This window comes from Melanerpes formicivorus, unplaced genomic scaffold (genome assembly GCF_026170545.1).
Source record: "Melanerpes formicivorus ecotype bairdi unplaced genomic scaffold, bMelFor1.0.p_v2 SCAF_215, whole genome shotgun sequence".
Taxonomy (NCBI): domain Eukaryota; kingdom Metazoa; phylum Chordata; class Aves; order Piciformes; family Picidae; genus Melanerpes; species Melanerpes formicivorus.
In genome coordinates, this window is record NW_027142567.1 from 111,535 (window position 1) to 117,500 (window position 5,966).

Consider the following 5,966-nt stretch of genomic DNA (forward strand, 5'->3'; position numbering starts at 1 on the left):
AACGTCACCCGGGAGGCGACCGGGACCGGCCCGGGAAGCCATCGTCCGGCCCCGGATCCCGGCCGCGGCCGGACCGGCTCGAAGCCCCGCGGCCCCGGCACGGGGGAGGCCCAAAGACTGGCGGCAGCCGCTTCGCTGAACGTCACCCGGCCGGCGACCGGGGCCGTCCCGGGGCCGTCCCGGGATGCCGGCTTCCGGCACGGGGTCCCGGCCGCGGCCGGAGCGGCTCGAATCCCCGCGGTCCCGGCAGCAGCCGGAGCCGCTCGCCGTTCGGGCTCCCGGCACCCTACGGATCCGGCGACTCGTTCGCCGGCGGCGGGGGGAGGCAGTGGAGGCGGTGCGGGGAGAAGCGGCAGCGGAGGCGGAGGGGGGGCGGGGGGGGACGATAGTGGCGGGGGGCGGGGGGTGCTCGAAGGCAGCCGGCAGCCGGTTCGGTGAACATTCGCCGGGGCGGGGGGGGCGACCTGTCCGTGCCCGGGGCAGCCCCGGGAAGCCGGCAGCCAGCACGGGGTCCCGGCAGCACCTGTTCCCTGCCCTGGGACTTGCCGTGCCCGGCGGCCGGTTGCCGGGTGGGGGGAGCGATGAGAGGCAGGGCGCAGCGGCCGGGGCAGCGCCGGGCCGCAGCGGGGGGCTGGGCGGGTGGGGTAGGCGTCGAGCGGCAAGCCCTCGGCTGCAGCGAATGTTCGGCGGTGCGGGGCGGGGGGGGGACGGGACGACACGTTGGGGGCGCCGAGTCCGAGCCACCCCCGGCCCCAGGGGCGGCCGGAGGGGGAGGCCGGTGCCTGGCCCTGGGAGCTGCTGGGCGCCGGATGGCCGAGGGTGCGTCAGAAGCCGCCCGAGCGGTCGAGCAGGTCCTCCAGAAAGGCCTAGGGTGGCTTCGAGGGCCCCGGGAGCAGTCGAGGGAGGCCTCCAGGCAGGTCTGGAGTGGATGGGAGGCCTTCCAAAGCAGACAAGGGAGGCTGCCAGCGGGGCCTAGGCTGGCACTGCAGCCTGTAAATGGTTGGGGGGGGGGCCTCTGGTGCGGCCTGGAGTCTCTGGGTGGCGTCCAGAGAGGTGCAAAAGATCCTCTGGTGCGGCCTGTGGTGGCGGAGAAGCCTGCAGAGCGTGCGGGGGAGGCTTCTGGTGCGGCCTGGGGTGGGTCGGAAGCCTGCAGAGCGTGCGGGAGAGGCTTCTGGTGCGGCCTGGGGTGGCTGAGAAGCCTGCAGAGCGTGCGGGAGAGGCTTCTGCTGCGGCCTGGGGTGGCTGAGAAGCCTGCAGAGCGTGCGGGGGAGGCTTCTGTTGGGGCCTGGGGTGGGTCAGAAGCCTACAGAGCATGCGGGGGGAGGCTTCTGGTGCGGCCTGGGGTGGGTCGGAAGCCTGCAGAGCGTGCGGGAGAGGCTTCTGTTGGGGCCTGGGGTGGCTGAGAAGCCTGCAGAGCGTGCGGGGGAGGCTTCTGCTGCGGCCTGGGGTGGCTGAGAAGCCTGCAGAGCGTGCGGGGGAGGCTTCTGCTGCGGCCTGGGGTGGCTGAGAAGCCTGCAGAGCGTGCGGGGGAGGCTTCTGGTGCGGCCTGGGGTGGCTGAGAAGCCTGCAGAGCGTGCGGGGGAGGCTTCTGGTGCGGCCTGGGGTGGGACGGAAGCCTGCAGAGCGTGCGGGGGAGGCTTCTGGTGCGGCCTGGGGTGGGTCGGAAGCCTGCAGAGCGTGCGGGAGAGGCTTCTGTTGGGGCCTGGGGTGGCTGAGAAGCCTGCAGAGCGTGCGGGAGAGGCTTCTGCTGCGGCCTGGGGTGGCTGAGAAGCCTGCAGGGCGTGCGGGGAGAGGCTTCTGCTGCGGCCTGGGGTGGGTGGGAAGCCTGCAGAGCGTGCGGGGGAGGCTTCTGGTGCGGCCTGGGGTGGCTGAGAAGCCTGCAGAGCGTGCGGGGGAGGCTTCTGGTGCGGCCTGGGGTGGCTGAGAAGCCTGAAGAGCGTGCGGGAGAGGCTTCTGTTGGGGCCTGGGGTGGGTCAGAAGCCTACAGAGCGTGCGGGGGAGGCTTCTGGTGCGGCCTGGGGTGGGTCGGAAGCCTGCAGAGCGTGCGGGAGAGGCTTCTGCTGCGGCCTGGGGTGGCTGAGAAGCCTGCAGAGCGTGCGGGAGAGGCTTCTGTTGGGGCCTGGGGTGGGTCGGAAGCCTGCAGAGCGTGCGGGAGAGGCTTCTGGTGCGGCCTGGGGTGGGACGGAAGCCTGCAGAGCGTGCGGGAGAGGCTTCTGTTGGGGCCTGGGGTGGCTGAGAAGCCTGCAGAGCGTGCGGGAGAGGCTTCTGCTGCGGCCTGGGGTGGCTGAGAAGCCTGCAGAGCGTGCGGGGGAGGCTTCTGTTGGGGCCTGGGGTGGCTGAGAAGCCTGCAGAGCGTGCGGGAGAGGCTTCTGGTGCGGCCTGGGGTGGGACGGAAGCCTGCAGAGCGTGCGGGAGAGGCTTCTGCTGCGGCCTGGGGTGGGTCGGAAGCCTGCAGAGCGTGCGGGAGAGGCTTCTGTTGGGGCCTGGGGTGGGTCGGAAGCCTGCAGAGCGTGCGGGAGAGGCTTCTGCTGCGGCCTGGGGTGGCTGAGAAGCCTGCAGAGCGTGCGGGGGAGGCTTCTGCTGCGGCCTGGGGTGGCTGAGAAGCCTGCAGAGCGTGCGGGAGAGGCTTCTGCTGCGGCCTGGGGTGGCTGAGAAGCCTGCAGAGCGTGCGGGAGAGGCTTCTGCTGCGGCCTGGGGTGGCTGAGAAGCCTGCAGGGCGTGCGGGAGAGGCTTCTGCTGCGGCCTGGGGTGGCTGAGAAGCCTGCAGAGCGTGCGGGGGAGGCTTCTGGTGCGGCCTGGGGTGGCTGAGAAGCCTGCAGAGCGTGCGGGGGAGGCTTCTGGTGCGGCCTGGGGTGGCTGAGAAGCCTGAAGAGCGTGCGGGAGAGGCTTCTGGTGCGGCCTGGGGTGGCTGAGAAGCCTGCAGAGCGTGCGGGGGAGGCTTCTGTTGGGGCCTGGGGTGGGTCAGAAGCCTACAGAGCGTGCGGGGGAGGCTTCTGGTGCGGCCTGGGGTGGGTCGGAAGCCTGCAGAGCGTGCGGGAGAGGCTTCTGCTGCGGCCTGGGGTGGGTCGGAAGCCTGCAGAGCGTGCGGGAGAGGCTTCTGTTGGGGCCTGGGGTGGCTGAGAAGCCTGCAGAGCGTGCGGGGGAGGCTTCTGTTGGGGCCTGGGGTGGCTGAGAAGCCTGCAGAGCGTGCGGGGGAGGCTTCTGGTGCGGCCTGGGGTGGCTGAGAAGCCTGCAGAGCGTGCGGGGGAGGCTTCTGGTGCGGCCTGGGGTGGCTGAGAAGCCTGCAGAGCGTGCGGGGGAGGCTTCTGGTGCGGCCTGGGGTGGGACGGAAGCCTGCAGAGCGTGCGGGAGAGGCTTCTGCTGCGGCCTGGGGTGGGTCGGAAGCCTGCAGAGCGTGCGGGGGAGGCTTCTGTTGGGGCCTGGGGTGGCTGAGAAGCCTGCAGAGCGTGCGGGGGAGGCTTCTGTTGGGGCCTGGGGTGGCTGAGAAGCCTGCAGAGCGTGCGGGGGAGGCTTCTGCTGCGGCCTGGGGTGGCTGAGAAGCCTGCAGAGCGTGCGGGGGAGGCTTCTGGTGCGGCCTGGGGTGGCTGAGAAGCCTGCAGAGCGTGCGGGGGAGGCTTCTGGTGCGGCCTGGGGTGGGACGGAAGCCTGCAGAGCGTGCGGGAGAGGCTTCTGCTGCGGCCTGGGGTGGGTCGGAAGCCTGCAGAGCGTGCGGGAGAGGCTTCTGTTGGGGCCTGGGGTGGCTGAGAAGCCTGCAGAGCGTGCGGGAGAGGCTTCTGCTGCGGCCTGGGGTGGCTGAGAAGCCTGCAGAGCGTGCGGGGGAGGCTTCTGCTGCGGCCTGGGGTGGCTGAGAAGCCTGCAGAGCGTGCGGGAGAGGCTTCTGCTGCGGCCTGGGGTGGCTGAGAAGCCTGCAGAGCGTGCGGGAGAGGCTTCTGCTGCGGCCTGGGGTGGCTGAGAAGCCTGCAGGGCGTGCGGGAGAGGCTTCTGCTGCGGCCTGGGGTGGGTCGGAAGCCTGCAGAGCGTGCGGGAGAGGCTTCTGGTGCGGCCTGGGGTGGCTGAGAAGCCTGCAGAGCGTGCGGGGGAGGCTTCTGCTGCGGCCTGGGGTGGCTGAGAAGCCTGCAGAGCGTGCGGGAGAGGCTTCTGCTGCGGCCTGGGGTGGCTGAGAAGCCTGCAGAGCGTGCGGGAGAGGCTTCTGCTGCGGCCTGGGGTGGGTCGGAAGCCTGCAGAGCGTGCGGGAGAGGCTTCTGCTGCGGCCTGGGGTGGGTCGGAAGCCTGCAGAGCTTGCGGGGGAGGCTTCTGGTGCGGCCTGGGGTGGGTCGGAAGCCTGCAGAGCATGCGGGGGAGGCTTCTGCTGCGGCCTGGGGTCTCTGGGTGGCCTCTAGAGAGGTGCAAAAGACCCTCTGGGTTGGGCTGGGGTGGCTCTTGGACCCCTGCCACACAGTGGAGAGAGGCCTCCGGCCCGCCACCTGTGTCCCTGTGTGCCTGAGTGCCTGTGTCCCTGTGTCCCTGTGTCCCTGTGTCCCTGAGTGCCTGAGTGCCTGTGTCCCTGTGTCCCTGTGTCCCTGTGTCCCTGAGTGCCTGAGTGCCTGTGTCCCTGTGTCCCTGTGTCCCTGAGTGCCTGAGTGCCTGAGTGCCTGTGTCCCTGTGTCCTTGTGTCCCTGTGTCCCTGTGTCCCTGTGTGCCCGAGTGCCTGTGTCCCTGTGTCCCTGTCTGTGTACCTGTGTGCGAGAGTGTCCGGCACGCCACCCAGCGGCGGCGGGCAAGCAGGTAGGCGGGTGGGCGGGCCGGCGAGGGCCAGTGTGAGTTTGGGGGGTGGGAGGGGAGGCGGCAGCTGGAAGCGTCAGAGGAGGGGGCGTGGCTCCGGCTGGCCCCGGGAGCAGGTTCCCGGGACCGGGACCGGCTGGACCCGGCGGGTGGTTGATCCCGGGGCGGGGGGCAGAGGCGGCGGGAAGCGGCAGCTGCGTGTGCGGCGGGGGGGTGGAGGGCGAACCGCGGCGGGAAGCGGATGCTTCAGAGCAGGTTACGGGGGCGGGGACGGACGACACCACCTGTCCCCGCCCCGGGACGGGCTGGACCCGGCGCCCTGGACCCGGCGCCGTGTACCCGCCGCCGCCCCCGCCGCCGCCCCCCTCCGCCACCCCGGGACCCCGACGTTTTTTTGGCGCCCGCGCCTTTTTTTGCTCCCCGCCTGCCCGCGCTGCCCCGGGCCCTCCCCCGGGGCGGGCGGGAGGGAGGGACGGACGGACGGGTAGCCGGGGATCTCCGAGCGCGCGCGCCACCAGACCGAGGCGGGTCCCGGCGGCGGCGGCGGCGGCGGCGGCAGCAAGCGACGGCGGGGGGGGCAGGCTAGGGAGAGAGGGGGAGCGGCATGCGGTAGGGCTGGGGGGTTTGTTTCGGGGGGGAGGGGTGGGGGGGGGTGGCAGCGGTCAGCGAGAGCGGGGAGAGGGGGAGCGGCATGCGGTAGGGCTGGGGTGTTTTTGGGGTGGGGGCGTTGGGGGGATTAGCGGGCGGGCGGGCAGCCGAGCCAAGCGGCAAGCCGGGGGGCGGGCGAGGGCGGCTTTAGGGCCGGAGGAGCGGAGCGCAACCTCCCCCGTGCAGGCTCCAGCGTGGAGAGCAGCAAGTTTTTGGGGACGGGGGACGACGGACGGGAGGGGCAGCGGCGAGAGGCTAGCTGCGGCAAGGGGCACCGGCACGGCCGCCCTAACAGCGCCGCCTCGGTCGCAGGGGTTAGAGAGCAGCCGGGCAGCCCGGGAGGGAAGCGGCAGCCCGCGAAGGGGGGAAGGGGGGGCTCCGCGCAAACCGGTAACGGGGGCCGGGGGGTGTGGGGAGCTGGGGGTGGCAGCAGCGGCAAGAGGCAACGTCGGGAGGGGGGGCTCCGCGCAAACCGGTAACGGGGGCCGGGGGGTGTGGGGGGGGCGGTGGCGGCCGCGGCAAGAGGCAACGGCAGGCGGGGGGGGCTCCGCGCAAAC